The 24,821-nt window shown below is 43.6% G+C and overlaps 1 long non-coding RNA gene across 1 annotated transcript; it reads left to right on the forward strand.

The window, feature by feature from the left end:
* The first annotated feature begins 13,051 nt into the window (after positions 1-13,051).
* Positions 13,052-13,956, forward strand: LOC129047155 (uncharacterized). The gene is made up of 2 exons (XR_008509147.1): positions 13,052-13,422; positions 13,528-13,956. It is a non-coding gene; the product is annotated as an uncharacterized LOC129047155 (long non-coding RNA).
* The last annotated feature ends 10,865 nt before the right edge of the window (positions 13,957-24,821 follow it).

The following is a 24,821-nucleotide window of genomic DNA, read 5'->3' on the forward strand; positions in this document are numbered from 1 at the left end:
CGGAACAAGAGGACACAGTCTCAAGCTGTGCCAAGGGAGATACAGGCTAGAATTAAGGAGGAAGTTTTTCACAGAAAGAGTGGTCAAATACTGGAATCATCTATGTAGGGAGGTGGTGGAGTCACCATCCCTTGATGTGTTTAAAAAAAGACTGGATGTGGCACTTGGTGCCATGATCTAGCTGAGGTGTTAGAACATGGGTTGGACTCGATGATCTTGAAGGTCTCTTCTAACCTAGAAATTCTGTGATTCTGTGATCAGCAAACAGCCGCGAGTTTATTATCGCTGCCTTTTTATATGGGCTTTGAATCTCTCAGGCCCAGATAGCTGATTGGATGGGACCTCTCTCCGCCCAGTTCTCTGGCCAGTGGTTTGTCTGCAACTGAGGTTGAACAAGGTTGGTTGAGGTCTCTGTTACCTCTTTTCTAGAATGAGCCAGGTCAGCCAAATTGGATTTGTTATGGCCAGATTTATCTTGTTCAGCTACAGACTACCTGTGCTGTGACAGTTTGTTTCCCATTTTACTCGCCTTTTGCTTCACTCCTCTCCGGCCACTCCCCTCACAGGCCTACAGAAACACAAATTAGAGGTCCCACTCACTTCACACTTATTTGTGCATCTCAGTCGTGTCTTTTGCTCTCACACACTCACTTTGAGACTAGCTTCACTCCTCCCTGGCTGTTTCCCTTGCTGGATAACAGAAATGCAGGTTAGAGCTCCTCCCCACTTGCTTCGTGCTTAATTGCACGTCTTAGTCACTCACACTTTCATTCACTCTCACCAGTACAAAAATAAAATATAATTACAAAGGGCTTTGTGGAAGTGTAATAGTAAAGAAAGGAAAGGGGAAGAGGGGATAGCATTATTGCTTTTACCACCCCAACAGAGGTCAAATGTGGGAAAGGGTTGCTTTCGAGCAGAATTTTATTTGATAGAAGGAGGGAACCCTTCCATAAACTTGCTTATTGTTCAATTAAGGCAGTCAAATCTATTCCCTGTAATAATTCCAGTATTTCCTCATTTACTGTCTCGTACAACAGTGATTCTTGGAATATATATATTGCTTGTTCCTCGGAGATTCTTTCTTCCAAACTAAGTCGGTTTAATTTCTTCCTGCAGAGTACACTACGTGGTCTAACAGAAAAGTCACCAAAGGTTTTGTCCTTTCTGGCAGCCTGGACAAAGCCAACAAATCCTCTCTTTTATGTCAAATCTGCCTGCAAAACCACACTGTCTACAAAAGATGCATAGGAATATCAGATGGCATTCCCCACATAACCCACACAATTAAAGGGACACTCCTTCCTCTGCCCCCTTCACCACCAAAGCCAGGCTTTACTCTACTGACATTCAACACAGACGGGATGGCGGCAGACAATTTGAAGCAAGTATAGATAAAGTAGATTGCAAGACTTAATAAAATTGCCAGTCCAATCCCTAACCCAAGTTCTGACCCTAATATAAATGCAGTTTGAGGAAACAGAGGCATGTAAGATGACAAAGGCAATATCCAACAGAATAATAAAATAGAAAAAAATTACTGCTAGGACTGCTCCAATATCAGCATCATACAAAAAGCAAGCCAAAAGTCATATAAGCTAAACAGCCTTAATTATGTTAAATAGGTGAAAAAATCATAACTTATCAACAAAGTAAACCATTTTCCAAATATCTGCAAAGAGGGGTCCGATGTGGCACTCCCCCCAGGAGCTCAATACCACCCCCCCCCCCCCCCCCCCCGTATATCTTAAAAGGTGCTAGCAACCTGATTTACCCATATCCAGGGTACAGCTTATGGAGTGTATTACTTTGACTAGTCAGGTTACAACCAGGCAAAGGGTGCTTTAAAGTTTGAGTACCTTAATGTCAGGATCTTGTCCATCCCCACAATGATCCACCAGGAGCATGGGTGGTCTATCTGGAGAAGTCTCCAGAGGCACCTGCTAGACCGTCCCAGCTTCGGAGGGTCTCGCAGACAGATGGAGTTTCTCCTGGCTGGCTCGCCAAACTGATTCAAAGGAATTTACTCCACAGTAAGGTACTGCAAAGTAAAGCATACCTTTATTGGCCTGGTGGCCAGGGGGAGCATGAGTCATGCAGGAGGTTAACACCAGATCTCCATGTGCATCTCCACCATGCTCATCTTACAGAATTTATTTCTTGTCTTGCAAAAGCAGTTGCAGTCGAGCACAGCAGCCAACACCCAACTTTTATTAATCTATACCTTATACTAAGGTGCTTGTGTTAAAGGAGTCCTGTGTTTCATATATTAAAGGAGTCCTGTGTTTTAAATCCCTCCTTCTCTTAAAACTTTTGCAAATTCTTTTGCAGTTGTGATATCATCCATACTTGCGATGTTACGGTCCATGTTTCAGTTTTGGGTCTTGTTCTACAGTTTTCTTTAGACTATTTTTGCAAGTTTGATTCATTACTTCTATCATTCTGGATGATTGTGGGTGGTAGGATGTATGCAATCTGTGTAATTCCCAGGTTACTAAGGCTTGAGTTCTTTCACTTAATAAAGTCCCTCCTTTTCTGGTCCCTTCTCTGTGGATGTTCCATACCTACAGATAATTTCCTTAAATGGATGTTTTACAGTTACAGAGGCTATGTTCCTTTTAGAGGAAAAAATTTCAACCCATCCTGAAAAGATACATCTGATGTGAAGGTGTCATGTTTAACCAAACTGGTTGCTAAACAATACACAGTTACTCGCTCATTCTCCCCACAGTGGGAGGGGGGAGACAATTGGAAGGGTAAAAGTGTGAAAACTTGATGATATAAAGGCAGTTTAGTAATTTAAAAAAGGAAATAGAGAAAAAACACAGAGAGAGCATCATCCCCTCCTCTCCACCATCACCAAGAAAAACAAATTATACAAAAGAAAACAACTGTTTAATGTCCAGTCAGTCCCTGAGCAACAGCAACCCTCGCCAACCTCCACCCACTCTGTTTTATTGCTAAACACACCATCACATGGTATGGAATTTCTATTTCATCAATTGGGATCAGCTATCCTGACTGAGACCCCTTCCAACTTTTTGCGCACCCCCAGCCTCCTTGCTGGTGGGGTGGTGTGAGAAGTAGAAAAGGTCTTGACTCTGTGCAAGCACTGCTCAGCAACAACTAAAACATTGCTGCGTTATTAACACTGTTTTCCTCACACATTCAAAACCTAGCCCCATATTAGTTACTATGAAGAAATTTAATTAATCTCAGCTAAACCTGTGCACAAGGAAATACTGATATTCTCATTTAGTTCATGGAAGCTAATCTGTATAATCCATTTGCAGTATTTTCCAGGTTCCAGGGCTTCTCTGATGCAATGGAGGTAGCATTTTAGTTTTATTAGTTTGTTTTTGTATCATTACAGTTTGCTTTTGTACCTTGCACTTTTAAATTATGTGCTCAATTTTGTGGCCAAATATAAATTCCTTGAGCTAGAGTGCCCTATACTCTTTCATGTAACATATTTTGACAATCTAAGATACTTTGCTTTCTTTCAGACAACTCTGGTATCCATGTTTTCTTATTTTTTTACCTGTTCCCTGGTTTAAACTTCATCAATTATTCCGAGTTGACTGATCTATCTGATACTCAAGCTGTTTCTCAATACTGTTTTCAGTCTCTCATGTGCTTTAACACACATATATTTTTCCCACTATTTCTCTGAGTTTGTAAAATTAATCTCTGGTTTTCTTCCATCACTACTGGTCTTCCATTGCCTGCTTTTCATCCTCCTTTATCCCAGTCATAAGCCTAGTATTTTATTCCATTATTCACATAATCATTGTTAATAGAGATAATGGGTTCTGTTTAAAGGATTGGTGTATTTTAAAAACTTCTATAGTAATCTATACTTCTGCCGTTTGAGATAATCTTTTGGTGTGGGTTGACCCTGGCCAGCAACTAAGTACCCACAAAGCCACTAATTCAGCCCCCGCTTAATAAGGTGGGTGAGAGAATAAGAACAGAAAATGTGGGGATTGAGAGACACGGACCCTGCTATGCAAGCAAAGCCAGTTTATTACACTAGTCACCAGTATTTATAGTTCTTTAAGTTCCGTACAAAATTTTCCACTCGGATCCCTTTTGCCCCCGTTCCTGTAGCAACACAATCCTTTTGGTTATCAGGTCCCTGTTACATTCTTTTGTGCTAGCAATGTCCTTGTTACATCGTCTCTTGTCAGAGTGGTCAGAGTGACCAGACATGATGTCGTCACTTTTGTTCTTGCCTTGAGTTTATCTTTCCCACGGCTTCCACTGTACCAGGGCCAGGAGGTCTGCAGTGCTACCCAGCTCAGCTTCTGTAGCTGTCTGATCTTCAACAAGAAAAAGCGAGAAAACTTATGGGTCCAGATAAAGACAGTTTAATAAGTGAAGAAAATAGAAATAAAACAAGCGATGTAAATGCAAATCATTCACCATCTCCCACAAGTAGAATGATGCCCAGCCAGGCTTCAAGCAACAGTCACCTTAGAACACAACCCCTGCCCCCCTTCCCCCATCTTCTGCTACCCCAGCTTTATTGCTGAGCACGATGCTATATTATATGGAATGTCCCTTTGGTCAGTTTGGGTCTGCTGTTTTGGCCATGTCCTCTCCCAAACTTTTGCTTATTCCCAGCCTACTCCCTGGTGGGGTGAGGGGGGAGAGGGGAAGAAAGCCTTGATACTGTGCTAGCACTGTTCAGCAATAGCCAAAACATTGGTGCATTAATGTCATGGTTTGACACTGGCACAATGCCAGTGCCTCCATGAGAATACTCTCTCCCTGGTTTCTGCTGTGAGATGTGACCAGGAATAAGTAAAGCAGGCTCCCACTTAGAAAAAAAATTTATTAACTAAACTACAAGGGAAAGAAAAAAAAAAGAAACACACAAGGGAAATGAAAACTTCACAAATACATCTCCTCCTCCCCACCAAATTCCCAATACAATACATCCCCCAAATCATCGACTCTCGGTCCAGCACCACCCTTCAGAATACTCAATCCTCAGTTCATCAAGAGGAGAAGGAGTCCTTCTTGTGCCAGTGGTGACCTATTCCTTTCATGTCCAGTGCTCTCACCACTGAACACGGACCAGAGCTGCTTCTAGGGTCGACTTTTAAGGATGCTTCGTCCCACTCCAAAAAGGCACAGTCTCAACTTTGGGACATCTGTCCTCCCCATATTTTTCACCCCCTGGGGCCGAGGGGTACCCACACCGAACCCTCTTGGTCCTGAGGCATTGCCTCCCCCTAGAATGCAGTCTCTGTATCACAAGGAAACATGGCTCTGTCCATGGCTACACAAAAAGAGTCCAGCACAAGCTACTCTATCATCTCTTCCACCTGAGTTCTTCTCTATTTCTCTCGTGGCCCATTTCCTCTTATCTCATCTATATATCTCTTCTCATTCAACTCCAGGAGGATTAGCATTTGTAAGGTTTCCATCATCCAAGAAAAGGGTTAAAAATCTGAGCCTCTGTCTGTCCAGAACTCCCACAGCTGCCCTGCCGGGCACCTTCTTGCCGCACCCCCCCTTCTCCTTCTCAGCCAGCCACTATTAAATTTCAAGGTGGCACAAGCACAGGCACAGGCTCTCTCTTTGTCTCTCCTGGTGGGGGGGGGGGGGGGGGGGCCTTCACCTCCCTTCTCTGTCCAAGGCCCAGCCTACCTCACCCGGCCGCATGGCTTCCCCTTCCCTGCCCAGCCCGCTGCTGAGCAGGGGAGGTCTGAACCTTTCACTGACCGGAACCCAAGAGAGCCTCCCAGGGGGAGAGCCCTGCTTTTAATCCTGCATTCTCAGAGGCGCATCCAATGTCCCAATGGCCACATTAGGTTACAATATTCAAATCTGAGCACCCATTGGCCTGACCACAGCATCCCAGAAAACATATTTCCTGTCAAACCACCACAGTTAACAACAATGTTTTGGTCACAAATCCAAAACATAGCATCATGCAGGCTGGTATGAAGAAAACTAATTCCATTCCAGCCTAAACCAGTACATCTTTTCTCCAGTTTTCCTACTATTTATTCTCCCATTATATTAACAACAACATATTGGACCAATCTTTTTTTTTTTTTTGCGTTCATATCTAGTATTTTTGTCAATGAACCATACCTTTAGTTTATTACGAGATTCCTTTAAAGGACATGAACATCAATATCTAGATTTTCCTTCCTGAGTAACTGCTCTTTCTTCATAAGTAGGATCTACCCCTTGTTCAGATCTGGGTGTAGTAACAGTCATACAGTACTCCACCCCCACCACCATCCCCAGTTCATTAATATTAACTAGATAAATTAGTGTGGCAGGTTAACCTTGGCCAGCAGTCAGATACCCACCTAGCTGCTCACTCAGCCCCCTTCCTCAACAGGACGGGGAGAAAATAAGAAAAAGTAAAGACAGGGATTTCACTTACCAATTACCATCTGTCCTGGTTTGAAAAGGAAGTGAGTTTTTTTGGGATGCTGTGGTCAAACCAATAGGTGCTCAGATTTGAATATTGGCACATGGTGTGGCCACTGAGGACATGGATACGCCTCTGAGAACACAGGGGGTTAAAAGCAGAGAACTCCCAGGGGGAAGCTCTCTTGGGTTCTGGTTGGTGAAAGAGGTCAGACCTCTCCTGCCCAGCAGTGGGCTGGGCGGGGGAGGGGAAGCCATGCAGCCTAAGCTGAGGTAGGCCAGGAGCTCCGGACAGAGAAAGGGGGTGAAGAGAATGGAACCGGGCCGCAGGATGGAGGGGTGGAGAAACACTGAGATGTCCCGGGAAGCCCCCCCCGAGAGAGAGAGAGAGCCTGTGACACCTTGAAATTTGATGTCATGTGCTGGCAGCATGCAGGCAGAGGAGAGAGAGAAGGGAGGGGGGGAAGGTGCCCAGCCATGGGAGTCCCAGGCAGGCCACTGTGAGATTTCAGCCATCCTGAGGGCAGCAGAGCCTGCGATTTTAACCCTTTCTTAGACAAAGTAAACCTTGTGAAACACTAATCCTCCTTTGTAGGGGGATACAGTATGAAGGTGATATAGAATGTAATCTTGTCCCCGAAAGAGTTGCAGCTGAACCAATTACTAAAAATTAGGAGCAGGCCTAATGTTAACAGACCACACCTGTAGCCAATAAGAACAATGGTATAAAAGAGTGGATTGGTGGACTCAGGAGTCAGATAGCAACTGCAAGGACTGGGAAGAGTTAGTGCTAGAGGAGATGATGATGAGAAACATTGAGGAGGTATGAAAATCTGGCAATATGGAATCATTACACTATAATGATAATAGAACTCTTGATATATAAGACAATGCTCCTTGGTCTGAAAGAGAAGAGAGACAGCCTTGGACCTGAGATGTCAGAAGAAGATGGGAAAAAATCCTAGGTAGGAAGAGATGACAGAGTGGCCTTTGGCTGGACTTTTTCTTGTATAGCCATGGACTGAACCAATTTTCTTGTAACACAGAGACTGCATTTAGGGGGATGCAGTGGTTTGAGCTAAGAGAGTGACCTGCTGTAGTGATTGCCAGTGCAGGAGTGAAGTGAACAGAAAAAGATGAGGAGGGTGTGGTGGTGCCCTCTGTCTTTAGGGAAGAAGATCTTTGTTCTCAAGACCCTCGGCCCCAGGGGAGGTGAAAATGGGGGAGACTGTTGTCCCAAAAAGAGAAACTGTTGTTTTTTGGTACTTGGCAAAGCATCCTTAAAAGGAACCCTATAAGCAGTTTTGGTCCATGGACGGTGGTGAGAGCACTGTACATGGAAGGAGGATGTCACGATGGCAGATCTCCTGGCGGTGCCATGTGTGACATGGAAACACGAGAGGTTTCAACTGTGTTTCCTGGGGAAGACTGTGGTACAAGAGGGACTCCTCTCTCCTTGATGAACTTAGAATTGATTAGCTGGGAGGTGGTAAACTGACTGAGAATCCAAGGTTTTGTCTCACTGGGCTTTGGTGTAAATTGGGGGGGGGGGGGGGGAGGAGGAATGTTTTTGGAAGGGTTTTCATCCTGAATTTTGTGTGTTCCCTTTATTATAGTGTAAGTTAATAAAGTTTTTTCTTTTATTTCTAAGCTTGAACCTGCTCTGCTCTGTTTCTGGTCACATCTCACAGCAGTCACGTGAGGAAAATATATTTTCATGGGTGCACTGGCACTGTGCCAGCGCCAACCCATGACAGAGCATTAGAAGGGATTATCCCTCATTGGAGATATTCAAAAGCCATTTGAACATAGTCCAGGGCAACTGACTCAAGATGACCATGCTTGAGCTGGTTGGACCAGATGACTTCCAGAAGTAGCTTCCAACCTCAATCTTTCAGTGATTCTCAATATAAACTTTTCAAATTTTTCCTCTCTTTGGCCTGCTCTTTTCAGGTAACTATTGCTCCATTCACACACATAAGTACATACAGACTCATGCAGAAGAGGCTTTTATGACCATTCTTTATGTTGTATAAACCTGAACTGTAGAACTGTGCACTACAGGATGTAGATGCTAAAAGCTTACATAGCTTTAAAAAAGCAATGGGTTAATTCACAGAAGAATTATTGGGTAAGGGCTATTAATACAGAGCTCCACATCTATCTTAGGAAATTCCTGAATTGTTTGAGATTGGGAAGCATTCTGGAGACTGTTGCTATTTACTTGCCCTGTTGTTATGCCCTTCCCCAAAGGTCTGTGATTGGCTCTTGCTGGGAACAAGTTTTAGTCTAGATGGCCAGACCTAGTGTTAGGTAGCTACTCTTAGGATGGATAATTACTAAGACAAAAGTTGAATGATTCTTTTGGGATGAGCTCTGTAGATCAGGTATCTTGGTAAAATTTTGAAATATAGCTACTCTGATAGTCTCTCTAAGCCTTAAGCAGCTCAGTTTTATTTATAAAGTATATTAATTCATTTTGGCTTTGCTCCTTAACCTGTCTGATGATTCTGTCTTGCAGAAAGCACCTCTACTGGTACGTTACAGACCCAAGATGGACTTGCTGTAGGAGAACTATATTGTCCTTCAAGACATTTGGGGTTGTTTTGCAGAGACTATCATCTGGCACCTTAGTGCAGTACTAAAATCTCATGTGACACAAACCAGCAGAATCATTTTGGAACACTGTAGTGCTTCTACAGCACTGAATATTTTTAGGGATGTGCTGCATGGATCTTTGGACAAAAAAAAAAATTTTTTTTTGTACAAATGAAATAAATGTCTACTCAACAGGATTCTACAAGCACTGAGTTTACAGATTGTGAAAACACTGCAGAGTTCCATGGAGCTCAACCTGATTTATCTACTTGTAGTTACACAAAAATAACTTAAAATGGTGTGGGAGAAATTAAAAATGTTGCTTTTAACACCAAATTGCTACTTTTACTTTTTTTTTTCTTTAAACTTTACAAGTTGTATCAGTATGTTTTTCTGAGGTGTTCTTGTTTTCTGTAGTATGCCCAATTATGTCCGCTTTAATCAAGCCATTCTATAGTGCACTGAACATACCTAATGATACAGTGACTGGTAATATTTATTATGCTGCATTGAAAACTTCAAAAAAGCCTTGAGATTTAATTGCTTCATTGGTTTTGCACAATGCTTGTTCTTTATTATTTTAATATCTCCACTTTGCATGCTGACTTGAAATGAGTTCACTTGATTTTTTACGATTTTAAACACCTGTCCTTCATGCACTCCTAATGTACTTGACAAAGACATGGAGCTCAAGCCCATAAACCATGTAAATGCCTAATTATTGTTCATCTACAGTCTAAGGGTTTAATAAATAAATTTTCGATTGGTCTACCTCAGTATATGTACGCTGTGGAACCTTATGGCAAGATCAGATGTTGATGAAGTGCTGTTGAAGTTTATTGGGATTTTAGTGTTTCCCTGTGTAGCTCTACAACTGAAAGGGGTTAGCAGTTACAAACATGTTAATTCAGAAAGCTGTCTTCCATTCAGTTCTAAATCTTGCTCTAATAGTCTATAGAAAAGAATATATGTTTGCAAGTTTATAACTACTTTTGGAATCACCTAAATTTTTTACAGTGCAATATAGGTACAACACCCGTAGTCAGTGTTAATGCTGGTTATAGCCGGTGATTGCTCATAATTGTATCTGCTTGTTTAATGTGTTTAACCCAATAAAATCTCAACAGTGCTTTTAAAAACAAAGCAGACAAAAAACCCAACCACAACCCTATTATTCACATCATGTGACATTAGATATATTCATTACAAAAACTATTTTCCGTGGGAAGGGATTAAGATGCTGTCTGCATCATATGTTTGCTTTCTAGCTTTATAGAAAGACTAGACTGCAAATTAATTCAAGTCAGAGGCAAGCCTTGGGGTCAAAGTCCTGTTTTACTTCTTTGAAGCTTAAGAAACAGTTGATTTTTATATTGACTAAAACAATACTGACTTATTTTTTCTTTTAACTTTTAAATCTGAATGTTTGGCTCAGTATAGATATTTCCTGAGTCTTGATGAGTTTGTGATTAATTTATTTTTATCTTAATGGAGATAGCATTACTGTGAGGTAATTTTTACAGCTACTTAAACTGGTTAATAATGGCAATAAAAAAGCATCTTGTAGCATTATCCTCAGCAGCAATGAGAATTAATTATCCCAGGCTCAGAGTCTCACTAGATATAGTTTTCACTAAAAATAGGTAATTCACAGAAAATATATAGTGGAATTAAATAAGATTTGGGAGCTTGGAAAAATGACCTTTATACAAATTCTTTATTACATTAAGCATTCTGTTTTATCATTAGAGTATTTTTTGTTTCAAAGGTCCAGCTTTATGTGCAGGCCTATAAAATTGTAACGAATTTTTTACGGCTTCTTCCTGTTATATTAAGTTTGAGTAGCTTTCATTTGTATGTCTTTGCTATGTGTGGCTAAAGAGCTTTTCTTAATCTTTTGTGCAGTGGGACAGAAACATGCATTTATAAGGCATATGTTTAAACTGTAAATGTAGCATCCAGTTATACATTTAAAAGCCACATAGATGGGGATTTTCATATATACATTCAGCGGGGATTTGTTTGGGATTTTTTTTTTTTTTGTGGTTTGTTGGGGGTTTTGGGGCTTTCTGAAAAATGAAATTTGGAATTTTATGGGCTTGTAAAATCTTTAAGTGCAAGAACTGCCCATCAGCAATATTTTAAAATGGATGATCTAGCAAGAAATATCAATATGAATTGTGGAAATAATATGCAAAAGATGCAACCTATCCAAAATTGGTTTGTGCCATTGTTATGTTTGGTATTTTTGTGTGTCATCTAACCTGAGAATATTTATTTTTATTGGTTGTGCAATAATATGCACAACACTGCCACCTCTGGGAATGTGGGACTGCAAAATTTCAATAGACTAAGTCTTTGAAAGCTTGTCTTGCTCCATTGTTGTTATAATGGCATAATAAGTCTTAGGAGATTCACTTTTTTTCCCTACTGGATGGTAAATGGGAACAGAAAAGCTTGTTGCTGGGGGGGGTGCGGCATGACAACACCTGACCCTCCAATCAAGTTGCAAGAAAGCAGTCTCCACCAATTAACAACAAAGAAGAGTTGACTGACAGACTTTGGGAGGGGCCAGGGTTGGCTGATGCAACCCCTGGGGGGTATAAAAGGCAAAGCATCCATCTTGAAGATGAGCCAGTTATGTGGTTGGTAGCCACGAGGGTAGCTCCCAGGCCTGTTTTTCCTTATTTTGTCCTTTTGCTGTATTTTTGTTAAAGTTTAATAAACCTTTTAAATTTTTTTCAGTGAACGGTTGTTTCTCGCATTTCCATGGAAATCTGTGGAGTTTCTCCCATGAATAGGGATGCCTGCTTCGCGGTTAGTCCCTCAGAGGTTAAGTGAAGGAATCTGTACATTATCGTCATTTCAGTACTAAGTTACATTTGAATCTTAATCAATACTATTTCTCTTGCTACCTTTAATATTTAATATAAGTACCTTGATATTGTGCACTGCTTTATGCTATGCTGTAATCTACTAGTAGTTCTTTTTAGTTCTAGACTGTGTAGTAAGTAACTCTGATTAAGATCTTTCATCTGTTATGTCCTGTTTAATAAATAATTTTACAAATATACCTGATCAGCCATCCTTAGAAATTGTGGACCAGAGTGATTTCTTAAATTCAAAATGTTGTCAAAAACTGAGGCTAAGGCAGGACTTGTCTGAAGCCTTCACTCCTACCGTGCCAGAGTAACTTTGGTGGGTGCCTGGCATCCAGTCAGGGTCAACCCACTAAAGTCTTTTTTGTGCTGAAACCCGGGATCATGAGGATTTTGAGATAAAGAGAGTAATTGGGAGAGGTGATGGGCAAAACAAGTACTGAACAATGTTAGAGAGTAGAATGATCATGGGGAATTTTTGTTGTAATTGTAGTGAAGGGACAAGGTGTGGATTTTGTGCAAATTGTCCACTTTCGTTCTGTGTTGTGATAATGTTATTTTGATTTTTGTGGGGAGAATTTTTGTCCTGCTTTGGTTGATTTTGTTGTGAGTGCAGGTTGTGTAATGAATAATGATTCTTAAATATCTGATTCACTGAGGCAAGGGGTAGAAGCATCAGCACTGTCTCTCCAACATTGTTCCCCCTTCAAGGGTCTGGGAGTGGGCAAGATCCTTGTGGTGGTTTGACAGGAAATGTGTTTTTTGGGATGCTGTGTTTTTGGCCAATGGATATTCAGACTTTAATATTGGCATTTAACCTGGCCATTGGGACATGGACACGCCTCTGAGAACACGGGGTTAAAAGCAGAGCTCTCCCCTGGGAGGGTTCTCTTGGGTTTCCGGCGGGAAAGAGTTCGGGTCTCTCCCCTGGCCCAGCTGCTGGCTGGGCAGGGGGAGGGGAAAGCCATGAGGCCGAGAGAGGTAGGCCTGAGCCCCGGGGTGGAAGGGTGGAAGAGAGAGAGAGAGAGAGGGAGACACCGGGAGCCATCGGGCAGCCCCCCCCTGAGAGACACAGAGAGAGGAGAGAGAGAGCCGCTGCCTGGGACTGTAACCTTGAAGCTTGATAAACATGGGCCTGCGCCGGCAGCACGGCTGGGATGGAGAAGGGGGGGGGGGGTTCAGCCGGCCACTTGTAGGAGCTTTTAACCCCTTTTTGGAGAATGAGAACTTTACAGAACATTGACCTTTCCTAGAAGATAGAGTGGAAGATGAGGAAGGAAATGGGCCAGTGTGAGAGAGGTCTGGGCGAGTGAGAGATAGTAGAAGAATAGAGAAGAATCCTAGTGGGAAGAGATGATGGAGTAGCTTTTGCTGGACTCTTTTTGTATAGCCATGGACAGAACCATGTTCCTTGTGATACAGAGACTGCATTCTAGGGGGAGGCAATGGCCTCAGAACCAAGAGGGTTCAGTGTTGATGCCCCTCGGCCCCAGGGGGTGAAAAAATATGGGGGGGGACAGGTGTCCCAAAGGAGAGATTGTGGGGACAGGTGTCCCAAAGGAGAGATGGACAGACCCATGTTCCTTGTGATACAGAGACTGCTCAGTGTTGATGCCCCTCGGCCCCAGGGGGTGAAAAAATATGGGGGGAACAGGTGTCCCAAAGGAGAGACTGTGCCTTTTTTGGATCGGGACAGAGCATCCTTAAAAGACAACCCTAGAAGCAGTTCTGGTCCGTGTTCAGTGGTGAGAGCACTGGACATGAAAAGGAAGAAGTCACGATGGCAGATGTTCTCCAGGCAGTGCCACAAGTGACACAGAAACACACGAGGCTTCAGCTGTGTTTCCAGGGGAAGCCCATGGCACAAGAAGGACTCCTCTCCTCTTGATGAACTGAGGATTGATTGTCTAAAAGGTGGTGCTGGACCGAGAGTTGGTGATTTGAGGAACCAAATGTATTGTGTTGGAAATTTGGTGGGGGGAGGAGGAAATGCACTTGTGAAGTTTTCATTTTCCCTGTGTGTGTGTTCCTTTTTATCTGTAGTTGTAGAGTAGTTAATAAAGTTCTGGTTCTTTTTCCCTAAGTAGGAGCCTGCTTTGCTTATTCCTGGTCACATCTCACAGCAGAAACCAGGGAGAAGGTATCTTCATGGGGGCACTGGCATTGTGCCAGTGTCAAACCATGACAATCCTGGGAGGGGACACAACTAGTCCAGCTGACCCAAATTAACCGAAGGGATATTCCATATCATATGATGTCAGCTCAGATATAAAAGCTAAAGGAAGGAGAAGGAACAGGTGGCATTCATTATTTATAATATTTGCCTTCCAGAGAAACTGCTCTGCATGCTAAAGCCCTGCTTCCAGGGAAGTGTCTGAACATCACTCACTGATGTGAAGTAGAGCATAAAGTTTTTTTTCTCTTTGCCGATGCGTGCACAAACTTTCGCTTTTGCTTTATCTCAACCTACAAGATGCTTTCCATCTTATTTTCTCTCCCCTATCCAGCTGGGGAGTAGTAGAGTGGCTTGGTGGGCACCTGGCATTGAGCCAAGGTCAACCCATCATAACCTCAACTCTAAACTATTGAAGGAAAAGTGGAAAGGATCTTTCCAAGTCCTCCTGGTAACCTACACCATGTTCAAGGTAGAGGGAATTGAACTCTGCATTCATCACATGTGGGTAAAGCCAGCAACCACATAATTGGATGGGCAGAGTCCAACAAGATGAAGTTTAATAAGTCCAAGTGCTTAGTCCTGCATTTTGGCCTCTATAGTAGAGGTGGCCTTTGAGTCATGGGAAAATGCATGTATTGTACTTGAATATCTGTATATAGGCTTTGCCCTGGGAGGTCCTGGTTGTCCTTGATGGGCTGCAACTGCGATGTGCTTAATTGGGCTGCAGCTGTGACTAATGAAGATAACTGGGATAAAAGGGGACGGGTTAGCCAGTCAGGGAGAGTCTTGAAGGAGCCCTGAACTGAGAAAGAACAACATGCAGAAGAAGAAGGAGTCTGTGCTGTGAAGATCTGCAGCCATGAGAACACACCAAGGAGGTATGGGACTTTAGAAATCTGATAACAACAGTATGGGACTCTAGAAATAGAACAACAACAGCCTCAATAACCCCCTGCAACATTATAGGCTGGGGACGGTGTGGCTGGACAGTGCCCAGGCAGAAAGGGACCTGGGGGTACTGGTTACTGGTCAACAGCCAACTGAACATGAGCCAGCTGTGTGACCTGGTGGCCAAGAAGGCCAATGGCTTCCTGGCCTGTATCAGGAATAGTGTGGCTAGCAGGACCAGGGAGGTCATTCTTCCCCTGTACTTGGCACTGGTGAGGCTGCACCTTGACTACTGTGTCCAGTTCTGGGCCCCTCCGTTTAGGAAGGATGTTGAGATGCTTGAGTGTGTCCAGAGGAGGGCAACAAGGCTGGTGAGGGGCTTAGAACACAAGCCCTATGAGGAGTGACTGAGGGAGCTGGGGTTGTTTAGCCTGGAGAATAGGAGACTCAGAGGTGACCTTATCACTCTTTACAACTTCCTGAAAGGTGGTTGTAGTCAGGTGGGGGTTGGCCTCTTTCTCCAGGCAGCAACTGACAGAACAAGAGGACACAGTCTTAAGCTGCACCAAGAGAAATATAGGTTGGATATTAGGAAAAAGTTTTTTACAGAAAGGGTGATAAACTACTGGAATTGTCTGCCTGTGGAGGTGATGGAGTCACCATCTCTGGATGTGTTTAAAAAAGACTGGATGTGGCATTCGGTGCCATGGTTTAGTTGAAGTGGTGTTAGGGCATGGGTTGGACTCAATGATCTTGAAGGTCTCTTTCAACCTAGTGATTCTATGATTATGTATTTGCAGTTATTTCCATTTCTGCTGAGATGTTCACTATTGCCATTTTCAACTGTGCTATTCCTAGAGGAAATAATAATGCCCTGATGAAACTATGAAAACCTGTGTTATATCTATTTAGAGGGTTGAACAGTACACTTTGACTTAATTGATTTTTCCAAATTTTCCTCTAAATTCCCCTAACAATACCTGTAATTGAACTAGTGTGATTTATCATCTGTATGTGCAGGACAAGATACCCTGTGATACATTGTCCTGTCCAATTTCCAGGCTATTGTTTAGGGGCTATTCCATTTACATGCAACCACCAATAACCATCCTGCAAATCACAATTTAGAGTAATTCTTATTAAGGGGTCTTTAGTATGTCTGGTGTATAAATAGGTATGCCATTGTTGTGAGGGGATTTGTTGAATCAGACCCATGGTAGAGGAACAATTTTGGTCCAATTGCTAGTGTTGTTAAAATAACCAAGATTGGGTCCTGCAAAATTTGATTCTATATAAGTAACAGATTGATTGACAAGCATTAACTGAAAAGGAGGCATTCCCATCGGGGACCCTGGCCGTTCACATTGGTGTCTATGTTCATACAGGGAATATGAGCTTAACTCAGTTCAATTACTAGAGGGCACCTATTGTAGCAGCGGTCCCCACCAGGAAATAATTAGCATCGACTCCATGATTGCAGGAGGCTGATCAATTGCTTTATTATTACTATACTATTAAGGAAAATCCATAGCCCTTGCCAGACAGTCATGACACGCATGGATCCAATTGGTCAATGAATCCAAAACACCATCACCAGTGTCCAATTAAGAACTCACCCTTTGGTAAACAAATCTCCATAACACATTCCACATGTGCACAACAACAGGCCCAGCAAGTGGCGATAAGAATTGTTTCTCATTCTTTTCTCTGAGCTTTCTCACAGCTTCCCAGGAAAATCCTGGGAGAGAGCTATGTCTCTGTTCAGAGGATATGTGATTACCACAGGCACCCCCAAGAATGGTGAGCGCAACTGTTGTACTTCTCCACACAACCAACAATCTCTTACTCTAGTATGGTTAGCTATGGATTCAAGCAAAGATACATAATTATTAGCATTGAAGGTTATAGTAAATTGCTAAAAAGTAACAAAGCATAACAATGTATTCATAGTTTACGTCTGTTTTTCAGTTTCAGTCCTTTAGTATCAACAGCTGTTGCAGTCCATCGTTTAATAGGAGATTTCTTGACTAGGGTATAATGAATCCAGGTAGGTCTCTCTTTTATGCAAACCACAGTGAAAGTTGTCAAAAGGACTTGAAAAGGTCTGTCCCACTTCTCCTGTAGAAGATCACCAGAAAAATTCTTAACATATACCCAGTCACCAGGATCAATTGCATGCAGTTTATGATCTGGCTGCTTAGGTTGATTTTCAAACACTGTATTAAATTCAAATATTCACAGATATATTGATTGCCTACTTGAGCCAAATTTTCATCATGAGTAGCATTCAGTCCATAAGGTCTACCATAAAGAATTTTGAATGAGCTAACCTTTTCTTTTGATTGAGGTTTGACCCTGTGAGAAATGACCGCTCACTTTTAAAATTTTAAAGGTTTATTAAACCTTAACAAAAAATTACAACATGGGACTGAATAAGGAAAAATGACAGTTCTGGGAACTTCCCCCCTCCCCACCATCCGTGGCTATTGCTCCCCTTTTTATACATTTTGGTGTTGCATCAGGTAACCTTAGCCCTTCCCAAAGTCTGTCAGTTAACTCTTCATTGCCATCTATTGGTGGAGACTGCTTTCTTGCAACTTGACTGGAGGTCAGGTGTTGCCATGCTGTACCTCCTAGTAACAAGGCTGCCCTCCCCCAAAATGCCCTGACTACTAAGGCAATTACAAGGGGAGGGGAAAGAGGACTATGGGGGACATAGTACAATAACATCACTACACATCTTAACATACACATAATATCTATTTCTTAATTGTGAGAGCTGACTTTTACGTTACTTTTCTATAGCAACCCTGAGTCGCACAAAGGTGATAGGTAGAGCTTGGTACCACTACAAATTGGTTTCCTGGCAAATTTTTGCTATTTGCTGTTTAATCATATGGTTCATTTTCTTTACTTAACCACTAACTTGTGGCCTCTAGGGGGTATGAAGCTGCCACTGAATTCCTAACCCTTTGCTGATTGCTTGTACAATTTTTGCACAAAAAAATACATTCCTCTGTCAGAGGAAATTTCCCTGGGTAATCTGAACCTAGGGATGATTTCATTTAGCAATGCTTTTACTACTTCTCGAGCTTTGTTTGTTCTACAAGGGAATGCCTCTGACCACCCAGAAAAGGTGTCAGTTAACACCAATAGATATCTGAAACCCCCCTTTCTTGGGAGTTCAGAAAAATCTATTTGCCATACTTTCCCTGGAAAAGTTCCTCTGTCAATCACTCCTTGTTCTAGCCTAATTGTTGTATTTGGATTGTTCTTTAAGCAAATGTCACATTGTGATGTTGCATCCTGTCCTAGGGTGATGTTATGATGCTTGTATCCCCATTCATGTGTTCAGTTAATGTTGGATATTATGTTCTATACCTTTAAGACCGGCTCTGAAGAGGGAAAGTTTTGTTTTGGTTTTCTTATCAGCCTGGCGGGACACAGAGACTGCAGCTTTTGCTTTTGCTGCTTTTGCTTTGCTTTGCTCTCTCACTCTTGCTTGCTTCGCTTCTGCTTGCTTTTGCTCATTAGCTAGTTTAGCTAAACTGTCCAATTTCTTTCTGGACTGTTTCTCCTTTCCTTTTTCTGACCATTTCAAATCTGCTCCGGACTGGGACCTGGGAAACACCAAGATCCTGCACCTTGTGGCCTGCAGCAGCTGCCCCAGCGGAGGAGGGACTGACAACAGAGTGACCACCCCCCAAGAGAGACTTTCTGAATTTGTCATCTTTTTTCAGAGCGGTGTCATCTGGTATTGTTCATTTTGTGTGCTGGGGGGTGCTGTGCTTGTTAAATAAACAGGTTCTTTCCACTCCTCTCCGAGGAATCCTTCCCGAACCGATTGGGGGGAGGGGCTGTGTGGGTTTGCTTACTGGAGGCGCCCTAATTTGGAAATTCTCCTCCAAATTTGCCCTAAACCATGACACATCCTTAATGACTTCTAACAAAAATGGGTGTTGGGGGTTGGGTTTCTTTCTTTGTCATTTTTTTTATTTTACTTATAGAATTTTTTCCCATAAGTTGCTAGGAAACTAACTGCTGAGTACTTATGGGTGCTTATGTATTAAACATTAAGCCCCGAATGTTTCGGGGTGTGTTCTGCCTGGCTTCGTCTGGCCTCGCTGCTGGACCAAAGGCGGCAGCTGTGGCGTTTTTCACCCCAGAGATGCCTTTGGCTGGCTAGTGCTGCAGCTGGGCACTCAGAACAAGTCCAGGCAAAATAGGAACTCAGTTTACCTTTGGTGGAAAAGATTCAGGCAACGGTGAAGAGAAAAGGAGCGGGTTCTGCCGTGTAGCTTAGATCCAGAGTTTATTGTAGCATGGTAGATTTCTGAACCCGGCAACAGCTCCAGACAGACAGAGACAGAACCACGGCAGAGACCCCGACCGCATGGTCTCGTGTCCTCTTTAAGCCCTGGGGACAGGGGGAGGGGAGGGACAGGTGAGGGCCAACCAGGTGTGAGCAGGGGAAGGGTCAGGGGATGTGGACGCTAGGACAAACCAATGAGCCCAGGCCTGGGGGGCATCTGCCAATCACACGACGCCTTGCTGGAAGGTTTAGATTAATGGAGAGCTTCCAGGAAAGAGGGAAAAAGGGGAAGGGGGAAAGCTTGGCACACCTGAGGGGGTTGGGATAGGTGAGACAGGAAATGGTGACACACTGCAACATCTCCCCCTAGTTTTGTTTAAAAAGAAGAGGACTGGGTTTGTGGTGCAGGATGCTTGCCAAACCATGGTTGGTAAATCGGTTCCTCTTCTACAGGAGGTTCAGTGCTTTCTACTGAGGGTTCTGTGTCATTCATTGGAGCACGAAGGGCTTCCAAATGGTAAACTTCAGGAGGGGGAGATGAGCTTGAAATCAACTTGAGAACCATGCGTTTGATTATACCAAAAACAATGCTAACAACTACAACAACGATAACTAAAACAAACAATACTAAAAACACAGTTTTCAGGATAGATCCCAACCAGCCCGAGAGTCCCCAGCCTTTGAACAGTCCACTCAGCCAGTCGTCAGTTTCTCGCTTGATGTCGCTCACCATGGTTTTCATCTTGTCGATCGTGGCAGGGACGTTCTCTGCTTTTGATGACAAGTTGACGCAGCAGAGACCTTCAAATTCTTCACAGCGATGGTTGTGCAGAAGGAGCAGATAGTCTATGGCTGCCCTATTCTGAATGGTGGCTTGCCTGGTAATTGCCTCATCTGATAAGAGGTCACTCAGGGCAGTAGAAGTAAGGTTTGCCTGTTTTGCAACCCAACATTCCAATTGCCCTAATTCTCCCATGCTTTTTGCTGCCGAGATCCACGGCAGAAGGACTGTAATTGCTGTGGCTTTAGGTCTAGACCAGTGAACAATTTCCGAATTACAATCAGGGTCTAATTGCCTTAGGTCTCTTTTTTGGATGGCCAATGTATGTGTGTTGTTTTTTGTTTGCCAATGTATTAGGTTTGTTTGATTTGGGGTTAACAGGCTCAGCTTGCCAAAGGTACATGGACCTCCGAGCAGACGAAGAGGGAGACCTGCCCATGCTCTGTCTCCACATATTAAAAACACTCATTTTGGGAGTTCACGAGGCTTGTAATCACCACCTGATGAGTGCATGACTAGGACTGTATTTTCACACCAGTTTTTGTCTGTGTAGTGTGGGTTGCTAGGGTCAGGATAGGTGTTTCATTTAGCTTCATGATATGGTAAGTGGGAATTGAATTTAAAGTGAATGCAAAAGGTTGCATTCATGGAGCCTAAGAGAGGGAACTCTTGTGGCTCCCTTTTTGGCACTGGTAACTTTCTCACCCACTCCTGCCAAAACAGTAAAGGATTGTCAGCAGGATAGCGGCCAGGAGAAGGTGCGAGTAAGTTAACTTCATTTAAAGCATTCCACATTTCATTTGGGAACTCTGAGGATTTAAAGGGAACTCACACCAGGCAAGTTGAGAGGGGGTCAGAGGCCGTTGCTGTGGAGAGACAAATGTGATCTTGTCCAAGGGCTCTGGCCAAGGTGGTCCATACGTTCGCTTTGGGCTGAGGGACTATCCAGGAGATCTCTGGAGGGATGATCACAAGTAGGATGAGGAGCAGGCTCAGTCTCATGGCATCTCGAGACTGCACACGAATAACGGGATCTAAACCGGTAAAAGGAAACTTAAGACAAGCATATATTACAAACTATTCCAGATAGGAGGCTTAAATGGAATTTCCTCCAGAGAACACGTGCAGCGTTTCCTTCTCCAGGCAGCATTGGCAACCTGGGGCGCTTCTGTTGATTTCTCTGAGACCTTGGGAACATAGGGCCTTACCCATTTGGAAGGAACCCACTCTAAACCAGAGGGGGTGGACACACAGGCGTATCCACGTCCCCAAGTAACCAATTTGTAAGGTCCCACCGTTTTCCAAGTCTCAGGGTCTTTTACTAAAACCGGAGGCTTTTCTTTCAACATCATATGACTGCTCGCCCCAAAGTGACGCAGGATGGGCGGGTTCAGGCTGTCAAAGGAACAATTCAGAAAATTGATTGTGAACAGCGCCCTGGACAATTGGATGTGGGAGGCTTCCACCTTCAGAACCTGTTGCTGCTGGTTTAGGACTCTTGTAATATTGCAGTGAGTCCTTTCTACTATGGCTTGACCTGTAGGGGAGTAGGGGATGCCAGTTTTGTGCTCTACTCCCCATTGCTGCAGGAAGCTCCCAAATTCCTTGGATTTATAGGCAGGCCCATTATCAGTTTTCAATTCCTTGGGGATGCCCATGAAAGAAAAAGCCTGTAAGAGGTGCTTAATGGCATCATTAGATGACTCTCCTGTGTGGGCAGAGGCATAGACCACTCCAGAAAAGGTATCTACACTAACATGAACGTATTTCTGCCGTCCAAATGACCATATGTGTGTAACATCTGTTTGCCACAGTTCACAACTGTTTAACCCCCTAGGGTTTGCTCCCGTACTCACTGTAGGGAGTGCATGTTGTTGGCAATTTGGGCATGTGTCCACAATGGCTTTGGCCTGTTCTCGAGTGATGTGAAACTGACGAACCAGGCCAGGTGCATTTTGGTGGAAAAGCTGGTGGCTGATTTTTGCCTGTTCAAAAACATTTGGGAGAGTGGCCATCACTGCAGGTGCAGCAAGAGCATCTGCCCTTCTGTTGCCTTCAGCGATAAACCCTGGCAAGTCGGTGTGTGACCCGACGTGCATCACATAAAATGGTTGCTCCCGGTGAGTGACTAACTTTACAAGTTTTAAGAGCAATTTGAAAAGTGCGATGTTAGACACTTCTTGCAGTATTGCTTGATCTGCCCTGGACACTACTCCTGCCACATATGCAGAATCTGTAGTAAGATTGAATGGTTCTGAGAACCTTTCAAAAGCCCTAACAACTGCAGCCAATTCAGCAACCTGAGGTGAACCTTCCACCTCAGTAATGTCCGTCTCCCACTGCTGGGTTTGAGGATCCTTCCAAGTCATAACGGACTTGTGGGACCTCCTGGACGCATCTGTAAAGACAGTCAGAGCCGTTTTTAAAGGTCTCCTACTCAGAGCACTTCTCAATTTCAGAATAAATTGAATATCTTGTTCGAACATTTTGTGGGCAGGCCGCTCTACAGAAATTTGTCCTGAGTAGGAATCCAGAGCAAACTGCAACACTTCATTTTCTCGAAACAATTGTTCCAATATTTGCATAGTATTTTGACCCGATTTTAACTCAATTGGAATGTGAATGCACTTAAAGTCACATCCTGCTAACTCCCTGATCCGGATTCTTGCTTTCCGGATCAGTTCTGCTACAAGCTCCTGAGGCTTTGTCATTCTCTTGGACCTTTTGTGACTGAGGAAAACCCATTCTATGATCAAGAGAGGGTCCCTCTTGTCCTGGCCCTTTTTAGGTGTGCCCTTGGCCTTAGGAGTTTGTTTTTCCTCCCGCCGGAAAATGATTCCATGGAGGTGTGGCGACTTACCTAAGATGATAAATTTGAATGGCAGGTCAGGCCGGCTTCGGTGGGCCTGTCTTGTGGACATTGCAATCTGAACCTTTTCTAGAGCTTTCCGTGCCTCTGGGGTAATAGACCTAGGAGCACCAGGGTCCTCTCCCCCTTTCAATAAATTGAAAAGAGGGGCAAGGTCTTCTTTAGTCAGACCGAGCCATGGTCTTACCCAATTCAAAGACCCACACAACTTGTGGACATCCGCAAGGCTCTTGATCCTTCGATTGATTTCTAGTTTTTGAGGAACAATGGTCCTATTTCCAATTTCTAGGCCCAAATATTTCCAAGGTGGCATCTTTTGAATTTTCTTTTCCTGGAGCTCAAACCCTGCAACAATCAATGCATTGATCGTTAGGTCAAGCGCATGTATGAGTAGATCATCATTGGGGGCACACACGAGGATATCATCCATATAATGATAGATGATGGCCTTTTCTGCGGCTGCACGCACTGGGGAAAGCAGGGAAGAGACATACCACTGGCAGATCGCTGGAGAAACCTTCAGGCCCTGAGGCAGAACTGTCCAATGGTACCTTTTCATAGGGGCTTCCATGTTGATGGTGGGGACCGAGAATGCGAAATGCAGTGCATCGTCAGGATGTAGGGGAATTTGGAAAAAACAATCTTTTATATCAATAACAGCTAATTTCCAATCCTGGGGAAGCATTGTTGGGGATGGCATACCAGGTTGGGGAGAGCCCATATCTTCAATGACATTATTAATTTGTCGGAGGTTGTGGAGGAGCCGCCATCTCTTTTTGTCAGCTTTCTGAATGACAAACACTGGAGAGTTCCACGGGGATGTGGTCTCCACAATGTGACCCTTTTTCAATTGCTCTTCCACTAGCTCTTCAAGTGCCTTTATTTTTTGTTTACTGAGCGGCCACTGTTTCACCTCAACTGGTTTGTCTGTTTTCCACTTCAGTTTTTGGGTGTGGCGCTGTTGTTCCATCACTGCTGTACAAAAATCCTGTGGGGAGTCTGGAATATCAATTGTGACACCCCACTGGGCCATCAAATCTTTCCCTAACAAAGGTTCCGAATAATCTAACACAAATGGACGGATATTCGCTAATTGTCCATTTGGTCCCTCTATTTGGACGATGCTTTTGGATTGTCTTGCCAATTGCAGGCCTCCTACACCTTTAACGTGACCAGCAACGTTTTGCAAAGGCCAATGTGCTGGCCAGTCTTGTACTGGGATCACTGTGCAGTCTGCACCCGTGTCTACAAGCATCTCAATGCGTTTTGACTCCCCACCCTCACTGACATTACACCATAATTTGGGTTTATCTCTTCCAATAACTTGGACCTGGGCGACTGTGGGCCCTTGTTTTTTGGTGCCTTCAGGCACAAACGGCACAGGGATAGCTTGGGCAACAATTTGACCTTTGGGAAGAAACAGAGGTGGGTGGAAACAGTGCAGTCCGAGAACGAATTGCTCAGGATCTGATGTTATCATTCCTGGAGCAATTTCAATCTCGTGGTGTGTGTTTGGTGTCCCCAATGCCGATGTACTTACAGTGAATACGGTGCCAAGTACCCTTCTGTTCTGGGTTGACAGAAACAAAATGCCAGTCCGTGTCTTTCAGATGGAGTGATTCTGTCAGCTGCAACCTGTAAGGCTCATTGACAGAAGACGTGGTTAACATAGGTTCACTTAAATTATAACAAAGGTTATTTTGTTGCATTTTTAACAGTGGACCAGCAGACGTGGTCTTTGAAGCATCTGCTTCACTTACAGAAACAGTAACATTACCGCACGCTTGGTTTGTTTTGGTTCCCTTATTCCCTTGGCCTGCTCTTTTTGTGTCTGCACACCTGGCAGGCCGGCGCTCTCCGTTCAGTTTTTTTGTTGTTGTTGACCCCCTGGGAGTGTTTCTAATTTCCCTCCCGTGCCATTT

This window comes from Molothrus ater, assembly GCF_012460135.2.
Source record: "Molothrus ater isolate BHLD 08-10-18 breed brown headed cowbird chromosome W unlocalized genomic scaffold, BPBGC_Mater_1.1 matW_random_MA34, whole genome shotgun sequence".
In the NCBI taxonomy this organism is placed as follows: Eukaryota; Metazoa; Chordata; class Aves; order Passeriformes; family Icteridae; genus Molothrus; species Molothrus ater.